The sequence below is a fragment of the Astatotilapia calliptera genome, chromosome 1 (genome assembly GCF_900246225.1).
Source record: "Astatotilapia calliptera chromosome 1, fAstCal1.2, whole genome shotgun sequence".
In the NCBI taxonomy this organism is placed as follows: Eukaryota; Metazoa; Chordata; class Actinopteri; order Cichliformes; family Cichlidae; genus Astatotilapia; species Astatotilapia calliptera.
The window spans coordinates 3,771,120-3,791,285 of NC_039302.1; positions in this window are offsets into that span (position 1 = coordinate 3,771,120).

Consider the following 20,166-nt stretch of genomic DNA (forward strand, 5'->3'; position numbering starts at 1 on the left):
CCGTTATGTCGATATCAGCTAGTCAAGTACACACCTACACAGCATGTTAACAAACCTTGAAAAAAAAGCCACACAAAAAATGAATGATTGCTGGTAACGGTTTCTATACATTAGTATTTACGAAGGGTATGTTGTGACTCACCTTCAAAATTACAGTGGTCCTTCGCTATAACGCGGTTCACCTTTCACCTCGCTGTTTCGCAGATTTTTTTAGTGCAAGTTCGCATGCTTTTCTTTTTTACATCACATTGTGTCCTGCGTCATGATCGCTGCAGACAATCTCCTCCGTGACGTCTCTCCTGTACAGTACAGAATCACTGCATCGATCGTTAGCAGTGTGACTCTGAAGTGGAGTGCTGTATGTCCACGATGTCCACGAAACATTTTGCACCGTCAAAAAAAAAAATTGGCTATTTGATTTCACCTATCGCTGGTTATTTTTTAGAACATAACACCCGCGATAAACGAGGGACAGCTGAGAAATATAACATTTGAATCCCTTTTCTCTTTTGCTCTGAGGCACGGGGGAAAAATATCGACAAGTCGATGAACATCATTTACATATTGGGTAAATGCCCAAGACATCTTCATTCATTTGCTTAACTTGTTTTGGACCATAAACAAGGCGCGAATCCGATCGTTCAGTCTGACGTCACTAGCTGTGTCTGGGCCTAAACTCTGCTGCAGGTCCATATATCAAATGATCACTGTGGCATTACTGGGAGTTATAACACTGTCTTAAGTCTTTCATCTTTAATAAAATGATCAGCGTTCTGCTCTACCAGGTGTAACAACTGAGTTTAACATCCAGGCATCCATGAAAACGGAATTTATGGCATTTAACGGAGTTAGAAGTTAGCAGGAAGTTAGCTCGCTAGCTTCCATCTAAATACAATATAGCATGTCCTGACTGCGGCGGTTTGGAAACAAATTAAAACGTACAGCTTTCTTATCACTTCCAACATAAATGAAGACAGAAAACTAAACAGCAGTGATGTTTGTAGGGTTACTGAACTTTGGCTAGGTGGTATATAATGATGTGCTACGTGATCGCTAGCGACACAGCTATGTTAGCATAATATAAACAAGCTAACTTTTTTTCCACTCGATTAAAGTTAACGCGAGTGTTCTCAGTGGTCAGGAACAAATGTAATCGCATGGCAGGATGCTGTAAAAGGAACAAACTTCAGCCAGGAGAACAACTGAGATAATCCATCCACAATACGAGGTTAGTCATTCATATACTGCTGCATGGGCTGGGCTGTAGTTACATCGTAAGGTTTTAAAAACTGAGCTTAAATAAATGATTAGCGGTAATAAAAGCCGAGGGAGGTCAACGGTGATCACTGACTTTTTTTAGGAGCTCTTTGAGATTAAATAGAAGAAAATACAAAGCATTAAACATGTTAACAACACAAAAGCCACATTAAATGCAGACTACTTTAGGCCCGGAAGTAGGATTCGTCACGTCATCACTTAATAATCGGATAGGACATCGGAAACAAAGCTCCCCACAGGAGTTTCCGCACCGGAAGTAGCTAAGAAGCAAAACTGAACACACTGACATAAGACAGGGACCTTCAAAGTAAAACAGGAAACGAGACAATTCACAAGACACAGACTAGACACTGAACTAAAAGGGACACATGGAAACATACACTGACAAAACTCAGACCCGATACTGACACAGAACCAAAACCTAGGAACAAACAAAGACATCAAGAAATCAAAGATAAACAATACAAAACAGAAAACGCAGGTCACCGAACCAGGACCATGACATATGGTATCTTTGGACAGAAGTTTTTGCTTAATCTGAAAACACACACACACACACAGCAAATGTAAAGAGAGAGGCAAACCCAGGCCTGTGGGCTGTAATATTAGAGCTTATCAATCTTAGCTTATTAAAACTGCTTATGAGAGTGACAGTCAAAGCCAAGGCCTGCCACTAAGCACGCTCTGCTTTATTTCTGTTTTCTTATCTTTTAGCCTAGTCCTCATTTAAAGACAAATATCATAGTGGTTTTCAAAATTAAGAACTCTATAAGCATTACGTTGACACCTGTACAGAGTTCCAGATGTTGGAGGCTTAAACACTGTATTGTGATTTTGATATTTTGCTATCTGTACTGTATTATGTTTTATATTTTAAAGCATTTAGAACAAAAGCAAAGCTGATTACTTAAGGATGTCTGTCAACTACCAGAATCCTGCTGTAATTTTTTTATTCCATTATAGTTTAAATGGGTCATTAGCGGAAGAAAAACAATTCAAACCAAGCACATCACTCTATTCAGCATTTCTTCAAGTACTTCAAAGCTGGAGGCTCAATGAAGTTTTCATACACTTTTCTTTACAGCAGCAGATTACAACCGCCAGGCTGCTGATAATCCCTCCCCCAACTCTTCCTTCAGGCAACAGAAAACTGGGCCTCTGTACCAATGGAAGGATTGATGGCTGCCTGGGGGCAGGTGTGGTCTGGTGTAAGATGACCAGTGCTCAAAACTTCCCCTCTTGGCCTCTTTCACGTCCAGAATAATCTATGTTAGGTGGAAACCCTGGAGTCATTCGCAAAAATATTCAGCTATACATGTATAATGGACTTTTGGTTTCAACTCCAAATACTAGAAGCTACGTTTATATTCAGATAAATTGCTTTCTGATCAATGTTTATGAGCAGTGTGGTAATATATTTAATGTAGGAATGAAAACACTTACAGTACAAACTGCATTAGTGCAAAACACCCTAATAATAAACCACTCAAAGACTCAAAAACAGAAGCACTCCATGCTAAAGTAGGATGCAAGTCTTGGTGAAATCAGATTCATTATTTTGTGCTTCATCCTGCATTGAAATAAACCCAACAGTCATATGACCTGCTGTGACCAAGCACAGCAGGTCAGTGGGAAGGAAAAACTCCCTTTTAACAGGAAGAAACCTCTGGAACCACCAGGCTCAGGGAGGGGCGGGGCCATCTGCTGCGACCGGTTGGAGTTGAGGCAAGTGTGTGTGAAAATGAGTGAAACTGCCTCAAACTTTGAGTTTGGCCCTTCATGCATTGCATCAAGTACTCAATATGAGCTCTTCAGAAAAATAGGTTAGTTCTCATTTAGCAACAAATTTCTGGGTGTTTCAAATAGTTCAAAACTTAAAGTATTGGATTTCAACAAGAACTATTTACCAGATTTGATTATAAAGGGAACTACAGTATGATTACATTTGCACTGTGTAAAATGTAAAAAGAGCAAACAGAAAACAGAATGCAACGATTTGTTCTTGTCATTTAAAAAACATTAGCTTATTTTGAATTTGAAAAATGTTGGGACAGGGCCATCAAAAGATACATAGAGTTAACCAATAGAGGTTCAGTAACATGACCGGGTATAACACGAGCATCTTAGAAAGGAGGAAATAAAGATGGGCAGATGCTCACCAATCTACACAACACTTTGTCTACAATTTGTAGAATCTATGTCAATTCCTCACTTGCTGGAGGTTCAGATCAATTCAATTCATCATTTTTTTTAAATGAATATATTAAAATAGTTTTTAAAATAGTGTATTTTCTCTATTTAAACAAATGAAGTTTTCTGTGTTCTATTGTGGATAAAATATGGATTTATGTGATTTGCACATCATTGCATTCTCTTTTTATTTACATATTTGTCACGGATTGCCGGGGCAAGCCGTGTGTGAGTTATTAAGGACCCAAGATGCAGACTGCTACGGAAGCGAGCGAGCTTTATTAACATAAAGGAGAAACAAACAGGAACAAGGTGGACGAAAACCAAAACCTAAGAGTAACCTAAACTGGGAAAAGCTAAGCAAAAACAAACCTGAAACCTTGAAACCGTGAGACATGAAACAGAGATGCAGGGAGAACAACGTGGGGAGAATGCACAGGAAGATGGAGGGGAACAACACAGACGAACCAGCAACGAGGACGAGGGAACACACACTATAAATACACACACCAGTAATCAGGGGATGGGAAACAGGAGGGAAACACACCTGGGAGACATCACAGCTGACGAGGCAGGGGAAACGTAAACAGAACGCACTTACATCAGACAGAGACCTGCAAAGTAAAACAGGAAACACATACACGTAATGACACAGACTCAGAGACGCGGACTAAACACAGAGACCTTACTACACTAAAGGGGATACACAAGCAGGGATGACACCAAACAGAGGGAACACAACTAAACCCTGGGGAACCCAAAACAACAGTCATAGTACAAAAAACTAAAAGTACACAACCGAAAACACTTGTGGTGGGCGGATCGATCCAAATACCGATAGTATCGATCCCAAGTCGGCATCGGTATTGGATCAATACTAGCCTGGTGAGATCGATTCTTTACTTTGAGTTCTGCTTGTTTGCTATGCTGTGCTTTCGGCAAAAACGAAACAACCAGATCGCTGGACTCGCCGCTCCTGTGTCAGCGGAGAGCACGCACACTTTGCTCCCCCTCCCCCATTCTTATGTTTCTGTGTTGCGCTGACACCTCACGTGACTTAGACAATTTGGGGGTTGTTAAGTTGTTTACATATTAATTATATATATTTTTTTTTTGTTGTTGAGAATTTTAATTGTAATTTTTGTATTATAGTTTATCAACAGTATTTGTTTTAATTTGTTTACTGGTTTGCGTGATCGCCACCGCGGCAGACTCGACGGCATTTTCATGCTTCACAGCATCATTTATTCTTACAATAATCACACGGTTGCTGTAACAATACATTCAACGGCTGCAGCTCTCCCGCTGGCAGCCATACACATCACCACCACCAAACCTGCAGCGGCATCGCAGAACACACCCTGCCACATACCCCCATCGCCCGCTTCACCCCACCCCGCGAGTAGGCGAGGGAATCGGCCCAGACCATTGGCGCCCCATGCCAGCGACGGGCAAGGTCCACTCTGGCGGTTGCCCGCGCCTCCAGCGGAAGCCCTGGAACTGGCCTGATGGCCACCCATATGACAAGCAGCGGCGGCGCAGCTGGCATGGAAGTGAGCTGGGGCTCACAGGCAGCTGGGCAGATGGCCTGCGTGCCGAAGCGGACAGCATGCCGCCCTCAGGCGTGGCAGGACCCCTGCGCACCTCGACCGCCGTCTCCAGCTTGGCAGGTCCCGCTGGCGCGCCAGCCTCCGGCTCACCCCGAGCCGCGAGCTGTCCACCCTTACAGTGATCACACGGTTGCTGTAACAGTAGCCTACATTCAACAGCTGCAGCCCTCCTGCTGCCAGCTGTACACATCAACATCAAAAACAACAACAGCACAAGCAGCGCACAGGTTTTAAGCCGGCGAGGCATCATTGTAGATGCAATGAAAGTGAGTCCATCTCACCTGCAGCGGCATCGCAGACCTCGACCTGTCACAATAATACCTTTTTTTAAAATTTAATTATAAATAAATTATTTCTCTTAATTATGTCCTGGGTTTTAACTAATTAATAATACCAAAGGAAACATCACAAAAAACACTTAAGGTCATGAAAATTAATTGCGATTTAGCAATTCAATGAGGCATCCACCTTATTTATTGAAAAGTATCGTATCGGTATTGGTATCGGCGATGCTGGCCCGTATTTATGGGTATCGAATTGATACCAAAATATGCAGTATCGCACACCACTAGAAAACACTTGGTCAGAGACCCAGGACCATGACAATATTACACTCATCCCAACATGCATCCCTCTCGATCATAAAGCCCTCAATGCAACACGGAGTTAGAGGTCATATTCCTAAAACATGATTTAGGACCATGAAATGCAAGGGAAAGTCCCGTATATATCCCGTAGATGGATGGGCAGGCAGGTAGTCATGTGATATGGTAAGAAATGCTCCATAGTTGATGACTTTGGTCATGAAGTACCTGCATGATGCTGTAAACATTTCAGCTCTGAAGGAGTGACTGAAGAAGTCACTTGGATGAGTGACAAAACGTTTCTCCCACAAAACGCTACGTCCAGATGAACAGAATCAACTTTTGGAGATTTCAGCTCTTCCTTTTACACAAATACATTAAGAATGTGAAAAGTTAAGTAAAAATATAAAAGTCACCCTGGAATTAGAGATGGCTCATGCCTTCTGATCCTCAGGCCCAGTATATTGTTTTGCCATGATGTTTCTTTAAATAGCCACAACAGATTAGCAGTTAAGCTTTTCAAACGACAGCTAATGGCTCTATTTCTCATATGACCAACGTCTTTCTGTTCAATACAAGTTTCAGCTGCACTTGGATTTTTTTTTCCTTGAACTTAGCCGCTAATTAACATGCACACTATGATTTTACTGTTCCAGTTAACAATTTGCAATTTATTTCATCTACTTAATAATATTGTGCTATGCTAAACTAAAGCCGATGACATTCTTAAGCAGAACAGCTAAAAATTCTGTCCTTGCATAATAATCGGGATCATCTTCATATAAAGTTAGTGAATTGTAGGAGTACGTTAATGTTGAAGTGATATGTGATCATTGTGTACTTTGTGAGAAAGAACAATTTTTTATTCACACGATGTCAGGGACCTTGTGATTTTTTTCCCCTCAGTGTCTCATCATCCTTTCGTCATCGCAGCACTTTTACCACCACTGGTTTTGTCCATGGTGCAAGAGCAGAAAGGTCATGGCCGCGATATCCCACTGAAACTCTGTGTGTGGGAGCTGTGCTCGGCCATATTTTCACTCTGTTGGCCTCTTTTCACACAATAGCAACGCAGTGCTACCCTCACCGCTATAAAAATGTCAGAGCACCTTCTCCACATGTGTGGGTGAACTGAGGAAGAGTATGTGTGAAAAGATGTGTGAACAAGAGACGCTGAGAGATGTTCACTTCCAAACAAGACAGCAGCAAAGAGGAGGATGAAAAGTGTGAGACAAACTGGTACCAGGCAGTTAATGTTATTTCTCCAACTTTATACGGTATTTAAACTCCTTAATTACTTAGTCAATGAACTCCCCTGAGGACTTTGTACTTTAAAATGTAAAAATGCAGCCTTTTGGTGAACCTGCACTTTCTCTCATGTTGCATCATTATTTCCATCCTTGGACAACACAATGTAGCTCTATGTTTGTGAAGGTTCTCAGTCATCCAGGTCATCGTAGTCAAAGGAGCTTGCAAAGAAAAGCGTCTGGACTTCTTTAAGTCAGGCGATTAGAGGATCATCAGGGGGTCCTTTTGTCCCTCTGTGGGGGGATACTCCCACTAGGCTTAAATCTGGGACTCCCCACCATTTGACCTTAGAACTGAAGAAGCTTCTCGGATGAGAGGTGAAACGTCTTCAAGCAACTTAAAGAAGTCCAGATGCTTTTCTTTGCAAGCTCCTTTGACTACAATGTAGCTCTGTTTCTCCAGGACTCACTTAAGTGTATACCGTAATGTTTGTGAATCTAAACTTATTAAATCGAGGAGAATAACGAACTGTTTCAATACTGCTCTCAGTGCGTTTCTTAACCATTTCAAATGAGTTTTTTATCTTTCAGAATATGTTTCTAGTGAAAACTTTCATATAATTTGTCTTTCCCAGTGTGTAACAGCATATACCTGTACTGATTAATTATCAGAGCAATGGGAAAGTCCAAGCAACTCAGTGAAGATCTAAGTAGAACTCCAAGTTTACCTTACAAGTTTGTAAGGTTTCTTAGAGCTTTAACTTCAGATTCCAAGATCATACAAGTTCTTCATATGTGTCCCCACTGTGCTGAGATCGGGAAGCAGACCCAAACTGGGTAAGCATATTCAGGAACAAACCAAGAACCACCGACGCTAAAGGCACGTTTTGTAATTGAATAAGTGTAATAATTGTGACGGATTGGGCACTGCTGACACAGCAGCACCACTGTACACAAAGAAGCAAGTATTAAGCAAGCATTGGACAAGAGACTGAGATCAGAGCAGGCAGGATTTAGACAAGACAGATCATGTACAGACCACATCACCACTCTGCGCATTATCATCGAGCAGTCTATCGAATGGCAGTCTCCCTTGTACACAACCTTCGTCGACTTTGAAAACAGCGTCGACAGGGATACCATGTGGAAACTGATGCAGCACTACGGAATCCCGCAGAAGCTCATCAACATCATCCAACATCTTTATGAATCCTCGTCCTGCCAGATCATCCACAATGGAAAACTGACCAACCCCTTTGCATTGAAAACCGGAGTGAGGCAAGGCTGCATGATGTCAGCGACAATCTTCCTGATTGTCATGGACTGGATCATGAGAAGAACCACAGAGGGCAGCAACACCGGTATCCAGTGGACCCTCACCAAACAGCTGGAGGACCTGGATTTTGCAGACGACATCAGCCTTCTGTCTCATAAGCAGCAACATGCACAGTCCAAGCTTACCCGGCTCGCTGAGGAGGCAGAAAAGATCGGCCTGAAGATCAATGTCAGAAAAACGAAGGTGATACGGTTGAACAACCGACAAGAACATCCACTGCAGCTACAGGGAGAAGACTTGGTGGAAACCAACCGCTTCGTCTACCTAGGAAGCATAGTCAACAGCGACGGCAGTGCAGATGAAGACGTTAGGAGCCGGATCAACAAAGCAAGGCTTGCGTTCAACACCCTGCGACCCATCTGGAACTCCAAAGCCTTATCTCAGCACAGCAAGATCTGCATCTTCAACAGCAATGTGAAAGCAGTCCTTCTGTATGGGTCCGAGACGTGGCGGGTGACCAAGACCACTACCAGCAAGATACAGATTTTCATCAACAAATGCTTGAGACACATCCTCAACATCAGATGGCCTGAGAAGATCTCAAACACAGACCTGTGGAAGAGAACCAGTCAGAACCCGGTCGGTCAAGACATCAAGAAGAGAAAATGGAGCTGGATAGGCCAAACACTTCGAAAACCACTCGACAACGTCGCAAGGCAAGCACTGGACTGGAACCCACAAGGGAAAAGGAAAGTGGGGAGACCCAAACAGACGTGGAGAAGATCTGTCGAGAGTGAAGTGAAAGCCGTGGGAATGACGTGGACCCAACTAAAGAGAGCAGCCCAGAACAGAGTACGTTGGCGTGGTGTTGTTGCGGACCTATGCTCCCCCAGGAGTCAAAATTGATTGAAAATGAAAAAATAACTCAAATTTCAGATATTTGAGGTTGTGCTGAAAATAATGATACCAAATAAGGCAAGAAAAACATATTTTAAAGGTGAAATATAGAGGTAAAATCAAAAGTAGTCAAAAACGGCCAATTATAGCCTGGACCCCAGAGTTAATTACTGGAAGGTCTTCTATAAGCAGTCTTATAAGAATGGGGTCTAATACACATGTTTATGATTTAAAGTAGATTATTGATGTTAACTCAGAAATATTAAATAATAATAATGGATTGCATGTATATTAATCACAGAGAGAGAGAGGCTAAATAATAATCAGTAGTTGTAATGAAAGTAGTTGTATGCAATGATTTTTCTCTGATGATTAAAATTTTAAAAGGTGGTTGTTTAATGGATATAGCAGAACAAGAAGCTTCTGGAGCTTTGGCCTCCCCAAAGCCAGTACTGAAAATCCATGCTTAAAGCCTGGCTCTATCTGAGGAAGCCAACTGGTTTAAATGAACTTTACCAATTCTACCAAGTAGTCAAATATCCAGACAGAATTATGCAGAATTAAGTTTAATGACGGCTGTATGTCTGTGAAGGTTCTCAGTCGTCCAGGTCATCGTAGTCTAAGGAGCTTGGAAAGAAAAGCAACTGGACTTCTGTAAGTTTCCTTAGCATCAAGAAGTCCAAACTTCCAAGCTTAGACCTTACTGATAGCTACTAAAAACATCAGATCGAGGTCCCACTTCAATGTTTTAGTCCAATATTTAACCAAATATTATTAAGGTTTACTGTATGTATATATTTGAGTCTATATATATATACTTTTTGACCCTGTGTGGTTTACAGACAATCCAAAATAACTTGTGAATCCAGTGATTTTCTGAAGTTCGATACGTGCTGTAGAACCATTCCAACGTGAAAAAAGAACAATTCAAAAAATTTATTAAAATCACAAAAGACCATCACATTCATGCCCATGATGAGTGAACAACAAGAAGCAATCACTCCTCCAACAGTCTGTAAGTGGATAACTGGTTGCTCGCAGGTATTCTAGGCCCTGGTTGCATACTTCATACTTGTTATTCTGTTATTCTGCAACCTTAACCCAAGTATTTCTGGCTTCATTTAATCAACTGATTCGCAGGGCGATCGTGGCTCAAAGAGTTGGCAGTTCTTCTGGTAACTGGAAGGTTGCCGGTTCAAGCCCCGGCTCGGTCAGTCTCGGCTGTTGTGTCCTTGGGCAAGACACTTCACCTGCTGGCTACTGGTGATGTCCAGAGGGACCGATGGCACGATATGTCAGCCTCGCTTCTGTCAGTCTGCCCCAGGGCAGCTGTGGCTACAACTGTAGCTGCCCCCACCAGTGTGTGAATGTGAGAATTGTAAAATGCTTTGAGGGCCCCCGAAAAGCGCTATATAAATCCAATCCATTATTATTATTATTATTATTATTATTATTATTATTATATCTTCAAATATCTCAAAAAATATTTTTTTGAATAAACCTGGAACTGATTTATGTACTGTGGTCCTTGAATGTGGCAGGGCTCTAGACTAACTTTTTGCCATGGGCTTACCGGTACGCCTAACTTTAAAAAGTTAGGCATACCGGCACAAAAGTTAGGCGCACACAAATTTTATAATAATTTATATAATATAATGTGTTTTTCTGGATACACTGTGCTTTTTCAGCATTCAAAGATTGATGACACCGTGTCAGAGCACTGGCTATGAATTTCAGAAGGATCAGGCCTTAACTTAACAGAAAAGTTAGCAATAGTTCTTTTCCTATTACAGCTACATCCACTTCTGTCGTGCCTAGGCTGCTCACTAGGGCTGGGTATCATCACTGATTTCTATAATCCATTCGATTCCGGTTTTCAAAGTCCCGATTCGATTCAACTTAGCCTCAGACAGTCAGAAATATTATAATTCTGATCATTTATCAGTACTGACTTCATCAGAATTGTGAACATCACAGCAGATGCCTTTGTGTGAAAGTAACTGAGAATAAAACACAGAAAACATGAAGGAGATTTTCCTGGTCTGGCTTTTTATAGCAGATAATCTTAAAAATATTCTACAATGTTCTGCACATAAAGTTTACATTTCTTCAGTATTGAACAACAGAAAAAATAGGCTTTCTTGTCTGAGGTCATTTAAGTGAAAAAAAGAAAAGAAAAAGACAGCAGCCACAGCGTTGTAAACAACGGTAGACTGGTGGGTAATAAGCGAATGAATAATACAGAAAACAGAGATTGGAGACAGGAAACTGTTCTTGAAGTACAGAGAGAGATAGAGAGAGAGCTAGCTGTGCATGAAGTGTGATTTTAATAGTCGTGGAAGCAAAACAGCAAAATTCATGACGACATTGATCAAATGTGAAGCGCAGTTTGCTGCTTCTTTTGCTGCTGGCTCGGTGAATTTTGATTGGAGAGACAAAACCTGCAGCTTAGAATCAGCGCAAAAAGACGTAATCACAGCGCGGACCGGACGCATCAGGCTCGCTAAGCTCCGACAGCGTGTCCGTCTACGGGCCGTTGGGTGAGAAAGCCGAGAAAGACAAAGTTGATTCTGATGCGTCGGGTCTGTGTTTACGTCTTTGTGTGGAATCCGTGTACCTGCTCTCATTTGCTGTTTGGTTGTTGTTGAAATGGTTTTGTGAGCTTTAATCTGAGAATCTGGCGTTCCTGGCAAAACACAGTTATGTTTAAAAGTCGATTCAAGATTTAATGAATTGATATCGCTTTATTCAAGCTACTCACCTCCCACTTCCACCTGCACTTTCAACTGGACCACGGCCAATCAGAGCGGTCCCGCCCCTTACTATCTCTGATTGGTTTAGTCCACGATAGGGGCATAATGTGTGTCTGTTGTTGACCACAAGGAAGGTTGCAGTTTTTTGTTTTTTTTTTGTTGGTCGCACAGGTGCAACCAAATATTTTTTTTTCGTCGCACCACTGAAAAATTTGGTCGCATTTGCACCATGGCCTTGTGTTACACCAACAGACACACTGAACATAGGTAGTGGTTTAGAGATAAAACGATTATTGCTGCTTAAGGATCATTCTTCAAGTATTGCATATGGCAGTATTATATATTATTCTTATTTTTGTTATTGTTATTACTAATGCTGGAACTGTTTGCACCCCCCAAGGAACTAAAGTTTAGCATGTTATCACTTTTAAAATTCCTGACAAATGATAAATGCAACACAACAATGCTGAAGCACACTCGGAAAATACTGATTTCACTCACCTCAGAAGACATTATGAAGATATAGTAAAAAACAAGAGGCATCAATCTGTTTTGTGCCGAATGAGTGTGAAACACATCAGTCAGTCTGCAAGTAAATAATACAAATCTTTCTGTCTTTATGTTTGTACGGGGAACATAGCAACAAAAGAAAGAGACATTTCTGTTCATATAAACACGTTTCACCCCATCTGTGTCTTTTCAGGCACACAGCTCAGCAAACACACAGTAACTGAACTATGAGTGCAGCAGCAGTGCGCATTTCTCCTTTTATTTGCTGACCTTTATGAGAGTTGCCACCAATGAACTCTGAAGTTGTTTCAGAGTGAAAACAGGTTTATATAGTAAAAGAAAAAGTGACATTCTTCTTTCAGCTTAAACTTTAGAAAATGGACAAAAGAATTAGACAGATCATAGTATTGTTAGGGTTCCTGGGTCGGTGACCCAGTGTTTTGTGTTTTTGGTTATTTGATTTTGTTATTTCTTTATATTCTAGCTTTGCTTTACGGGTTTTTCTTAAGTTAAGGTCCTCTGGGTGGGGTTTGGTTAGAGTTTTAGTGTTTTGGTTTTCTGTCTGTGTTCCTTTGTTGCTGTCTTCCCTGTCTGCTGTATTTCCACGTCCAGTCAGTGTCTGTGTCTGCCCTGGTCCCACGTCTCTGTTCCCTTTGTTTTAGTGCTTGCCTGTGAGTCTGTGTTATGTTTCCTGTTTTACTTTGGAAGTCTATGTCTGATGTTAATGTGTCTGGTTTTGCTTCCCCTGGTCTCGTTAGGCCTGATTTGCCCCAGCTGTTTTTCCCTCCTGTTACTCATTCCCTGATTGCTCCCTCTGTGTATTTAAGCCCTGTGTTTCTCTGTGTCCATGTCGCGATCTACCGTTTATTTTGCTGTGTGTTTTGCCAGTCCACCGGTGTTAGTTTATTTTGAGTTTTTTTCCAGTTATGTTATGTTTGCGTTCAACATTAAAGCTGTTTTGGTTTAAATTTGTCTCTGGAGTCTGCATCTTGGGTCCTATCCCTGTCCGCACACAGCCGTCATCTAACAAGTAAAAGCTTACTTGGATGCATACATGTACACTTCTCTATAATGATAGTAAGTTTTCCCTTAGCAAAACACAAAGCCTGACACAGATAGATATTGTGACTGGTTTCTTTGCTTACGGTTCAAGTTAAATTTAAGGTCAGGGTTATTATTCAATAAGAAAATATACTTTAGAGGGTTTACAGTTCATCTAAGGCAAATAGGGCAGGGATAGCTCAGTAGGTAGGGTAGAGTGGTGGCCCCTAGATCGGAAAGGTGGGGGTTTGAATCCACTGAACGGTTACCCTGAGACACCCCTCAGCAAGGTACCGTCCCTACACACTGCTGCCCACTGCTTCACTGAGTGAATGGGTTAAATGCAGAGAGGATTTTTCCCACAGGGATCTATAAAGTATCTATAAAGTATACATTAATGCCAAGTCTTTAAAAATCACACTCTAACTCTAAGCCTTGTACTGATATCTACAGATACTGGGGAAATTGCGATTCACCATTCTTACAGCCCACACTGCCCTCATATCTTCCTTTTTTGTTTCATATACCAAAGACAGGTAAGTGCAGGCTGCTGACTGCTCCATTTCCCAAAGTCCAGTCAAGCTGCAGCGATCTCAACATTTGCAGTTGCGTATAATCTGTCAGAAACTGTGCTTTTGTGCAGTCTGTAACACTTGCTAGCAGCTTTATGTTTTTCTGTGTCTGCCTCCCACATACTGTTCTCTGTACTTCGTACTGATACTCGTAGCTTGAAGCGTTGTTGATTTTGTGTAATGAGCTACTGGTGCTGCTGCCTGGAAACTGGGCCAGGCTTCGTTTTCACTGCTGCTCACTTACACACAAATGTTTTTTGGGGGTGTGGAGATTGTTGCTGCTGTTGTGTCAGTGTGTGTAGGCAGCATAGCTGGTAGATTAGATGACCGCAGAGCTCCGTAGGAATTTCTTGGGTTTAGTTTTTGATTTACCAACAGTGTCAGGAGAAGTTTTTCTTTGCAAATTTCCCTCTTTTGTTAAATTTCATTACGAAGCATGTTTTTTTCTTTTACATGACTTGGCAGTAACAATAATTCCCAAAGCATAATCACTGACTTTTTCCTGATTTTCCAACAGCATCATGAACAGAAACTCTATGAGATCTAAGACATCATCAGTAATGAACCCAGCCTTACCGCAATCCTAGACAGTCAGAACATGTAACACTGTAACACCTAGTGATGCGCGAATCATGAACGAATCGTTCAATACTCGAGAATCACTTTACTGACTCGTGAATCATGATTCACAAGCGCAACTGACTCACTGAATCATCCCTGTTGCTGTTAGTAAACTAATTTCATTAGTAGAAATATATCTAGCTTATAATTAAAATTGTGTGGAAAAAAACAACAGCCAGTTTCTTAACAAAAACATTTCTGCTCTGAACTGGAAGAAAAAAACCCTGAGTAGAAGCTCACATCAAGACAATAGCTCCTTGGTTCACAGTAGCATCGCTCTGCTAACATGCTAACAGCACATTTGAGTTACTCACCCCCTCCCTCCTGGTTCACAGTTTCTTCTTCTTCTTGGTTAGCAACCAATGTTAAGCAGCATTACCACCCCTTGGCTCACAGCTCAGTGGACATTTAGATGAGAAAATATATATTTGACACATTTGTGGAAAATACTAATAAAATGAAATAAAAATAAATAAAATAAATGTTCCCTTTGCTCTTTTTTGCTCTATAAAAATAGTTGTTTTTCTTTTTCAATCACTCATCTTAGCAGTAGGATTTACATGAAAAGAGAAACAAATTAAGTTTGAGTGAAAATGTAAATTTTTTGCACTCTCTGGTCAACTGACTCAGTGACTCAAAGGACTCAAAAAACCCGATTCACTTTGATGAGTGACTCATTAAAACTCGATTCAGTAAAAAGAATCGAATTTACCATCACTAGTAACACCTAGCTCTATGCAGCTCATCAGTTGGAGATTAACTTTGTGAACTCTAAATCAATACCCGACCCTGAAGCCTTTAAAATACGTATTTTCTTTTACTCAAATTTCCTGGGCAATTGAAGCAAAGGGGGGGAAATAAATAACTTATTTACATCAAAACAACTATTTACATGTTTGCTTTTTTCCAAAACTTGGACTGGGCTCATCACAGATTATAACTTACACATCAGGAGTTAATAGGTCAAAATTCAAGTCAAAGTCACGTCCACGTGTACTGCTAATCAAAAATATATAACTTACAACAGAGGTGGGACCAAGTCATTGTTTTGCAAGTCTCAAGTAAGTCTCAAGTCTTTATCCTCAAGTCTCAAGTCAAGTCTCAAGTAATGTCAGACAAGTCAGAGTCGAGTCTCAAGTCACTGGTGTAAAAGTCCGAGTAAAGTCACAAGTCTGAAACTTTGAATTTCAAGTCCTTTCGAGTCTTTAAAAAAAAAAAACGAAAAAAAGCATGTTGCAGTTATGCTAAATGTAAATATTAGACCATGTAATTTTTAAATCTGTGTTTTTCTCAACACATGACAAAATAGTGAACTTAGAAAATATACACAAATTGTGAAATTGCACCTCTTTAAAATGCAGCTCAATTAAACCTAGCTCCAAGAATAATTTTCACCGACAGTTCTGAGATACGCTGCATGTTATTCTTGGATGCGGTTGTAGGACCGGCTTTAAAATCGCATGACAAAAATATCATACACATTAAAAAAAACTGTATCACCAACGTAGCCTGGACAACATTTGCTAGTTAGATGAAGTCAGCTATCTCATCGTAGCATATTTATATGCATATTTATAATTATACGCTTCTTGGAGTGAGTGCATACACTCATGAAGTTTAGTAACTTCAGGTCACTGCAACAAGCCCAGGTACAGTTTACCGACGGATGGGTGCAGGACCTTGAAATGCACCGTGTAGAAAGTAAAGACCATCGTACGTATCATAAGTTTACCAGTCTCACAAATCGTCTTCATAAATACACATTCCTTAACCGTTTATTAATAGGACCTTTGAGCTCAGCGGTAATTAATTAGCAGTGGAAATAATTTCTGGTAGCATCACAGAAATGTAGCAGTGACAATAATATTGTATGTTGTAATCGTACTGGGCAATTAGTGATACAAAAAACCTGTTTTATCCTGTGAATAAAAGTATATGTTTTTGTCAATGTACCATAATAACAGAAGCGAAACGCAATATTGCGTCAGGACAATTCACTATTTATGCACAATAAATAAAGGAGCATAGCGCGACAATTTCTGTTCAGCACCAGACTTGCTTGTAACCTATATCACCAATTATGTTATGAAAATGACATATTAACTACAACAGCAGACTGACCTTCGTGTAAATGCTTGGAGCAGACTAACCTGTGAGCTGGAGTGTTCTGGGACGTTATATTTGATCTTTGAATGGCTGCAATCCAGGCCACCCGTCGCGTCTTTGTTACTTCGGAAACATGGCTTGAACAATTTCTCTTCAACGACGTAATCCGATAACAACCGATCTCTTTACCCGTCGGCTTCCCGTGGCTGTCATGCGACCGGCTATTGCAGTTAATAATACAACAGCTTCTTGACATTTTTGTGTTTCTTTTTATTGCTGTGTAACTGATTTTAGCTAGTACCGCTTGCCATGAGTTCCCAGAATCCTTTGCGGTTCTACCCGTGAATGACGTCACATTTTCAATCTCTATATAATATGTATGTTAAATTTTATATTTGGGGTAAAATATCAAGTCTTTTCAAGTAAACCGGTTCAAGTCCAATTCAAGTCCCAAGTCATTGGTGTAAAAGTCCAAGTCAAGTCACAAGTCTTAGAACATTTTTTCAAGTCAAGTCTAAAGTCATAAAATTAATGACTCGAGTCTGACTCGAGTCCAAGTCATGTGACTCGAGTCCACACCTCTGACTTACAATAATAGAGGGGAGAAAAACTGACTAGATATAGTTTTTTAATGCAATCTTTGTCTCTCCGGAGAGAAATAACTATCAGTCAGCACAAACGCTGATGAGAGTCGGTTGCTGCCACACTAGTCATTTGTTGCAATTTGCTGCTCTTTGAGGGTTTTTAAATGAGTCTTTGAGAACAAAAATAGCTGCCATTAGCTCCTGACTGTTGGTTGATTGAGAGACATTAGCTGCTGCCTGTGGAACCGCCTGGCAGAGAGAATGAAAACACATAAATCCTTCAGAGGAAGGCTTGTCAAACCCTCATGAAAATCTTTTATCACAAAAACAGGAAGGCTCCAGCAGCACTGTGTTACAGTCAGCAGAGCATGGTTTAAAATTAAATTTGGTGACACGAGTAATATGATACAGCGTTTCCCATTTTGGAGTTTCTGCTTTTCTTTGTTTCCTTTAAAGGTCAGCGGTGTCAAGAAAGTTTGGGCAAGAGTGCAAACTTGTGAATTTGAAAGCTTTTAACTTGCCGGCAACAGCTCTGGGAACTTTAATAATATCCAAGAAATTCTAGCAGAACATTGTGATTAATGTTTTCACAGCAGGGTCAAAATCATCTCATTTACAAAAACACAGAGCAAAACATTGACTTCATTTATTGCTTCCTGTCATCTAAATGCTCTGTCTTAATGGCAACAAATTAGTCAAAACATTATGAGGAAATTATTTTCTTTTCTTTTACTTTACTCTCATTTACTGCTCATTTTTTTTATTAGTTATCTATGCAGCAGTAATAACTATTAGCTTTAACAACATTATGTCCGCTGAGCTTCCAAAGTTTCAAAATGTCACTTTCTGTTTCACAAATTGTAACCTTGTTTCATAATTTGACGGTCGTCTCTGCTCGTTTTGCAGGTGGAAATGTGATTTTAAAATGTTTTTATAAAGCTTTGTTCTCCTGTTTCAGATCTCGTCCTGAATATTATTCCGCCCTGCCTTCACATTCATTATAGTTACATTTTCAGACTGAAGTATGTCCGAAGAGCCGAAAGACTCAAACAATATACTGTAGTGTATTTAATCCCCACCTGCAAAATCCTTATGAAATGATGTGATGATGTAATGGTTATTTACAGACATATGTCTAACATAGAGTCATATTTATATTATTTGTCTACAAAAACAAGACACGTGCCTAGAGGTAGGAATCAAGAACCGGTTCTTATAGAGGACCAGTTCCCAGTAGTTCATTTCCTTGGAATTGCAACACGTTCTCACTCCCAAAGCGTAACATCTTACGCTAGGTGACAAAAAGTCAACATATTACGTTTTCGGGCCCCCATCACGTTCCTAAATGACGAGCTCAGAAAAATGAGGACATATGAGAACCGTTTGCACTCAATCTACACATGTTCGTTCACTTTCTTAAAATTGCTTGGGAAAACGCTAGCTAACGTCATTAAAGTCCTGGTTAAGATTAGGAATAAGGTTAGGGTTAGGGCTGGAATACATGGCTGGAACGTCTATTACTGCGGGAGCGTCATTCCACTGGATTTCATCCATAACCTGGCACGTACCATAACAACACGGAAGGTCATCTTTCATGTTCCTCAGGAACGCTGCGGAACGTGACAAAACGACGGGATGTTACGCCTCAGGAGTGAGAACGCCCATATGGAAAAGAAATAGTAAAAACTTATATGTGATTACTCATGAAAGTGGCCACTTTCACATTACTTTCATACATTGTTTTAGTAAGTATCCAAAACATACAAGTTTCATTATATAATTTTTCAATGGATCTTATATCTGTTTTCACACTTATATGCTTTTCATACAAGTTTCACACAAGACAGATACAAACTTTATAAGATTTATATATATCTTTTCCATATGGGCGGTCTCGGAATTGTTAGTCTGCTTGGATATTGATTATGCTTATTGGTTCCACTTGCACTTGGGGTCAGCTGATTTTAGTTTGTGTGCTGGAGGAGAATAGTGGCACAATCTAAAGTGTGGACATTTTATTTATATTTTATTGCACAAAGGAATGAGAGCATGATGGTAAAGTGCAAACTGCATTCAGGAAAGAAATAACTGTATTGTACCGCTAATCTATAACTTTGACTCTTTGAAAGCACCTGCAGGATAGCATGCTAGCTCTAAGCTAGCCAAGAAGCCAGAGTGATGTTAAATCTGAGTGAATGTGGACCTCAGCCCAGCAGCCAGAGCCTGAACTTTAACAGGTAACAAACTGTTTATGTGTCTAAAGTAGAATCACTGTGGCTCTTTGTGCTAGTTTTCATCCTTGTTTTGTGTTTTTGGCTTTGTGTTCATAAATAAATACTCAGAAAAAGATTGGCTGTATGTCTTCATGGGGACAGGGATGTGTGTTGGTGTGTGGGGCCCATAGGTTTATGTTCTTAAATGGTAATTATGAGACAAAGCGTTTCAGATCATTTTATGGAGAAATGCAAAAGTAATGCGAAGAGTAGTATAACGTATTACTTTCTTCTGGGAGTAAAGTGTTCATGTACATGTAGTAATTACTGTTTATGAGCCCAACACTGATCACATGTTCAGTGCATGGAGGAAGGGCAGCAGCCAATCACTGATGTCCGTTAAGTATGCCACAGAAACTTTAAGATCAATCAAAGCTGTGACACTTGCAACCCTGTTTTTGTCTCTCTGTCATTAAATTGCAAAACCCACTGCACCCCACTGCAGAACACAGCACATTAAATCCCCTCTCTGGAGGTTGTCAGAAGGCATTTTGGAAAATGCGGGAAATGACTAAGTGAAGTGGAAGCACATGGTGCAGACAGAGGTAAAATGAATCCATCTTTGAAAAGTTAATGACAACACTCCATCATAAAAAGGAAATGCAGGAACACTTGGGGAACATC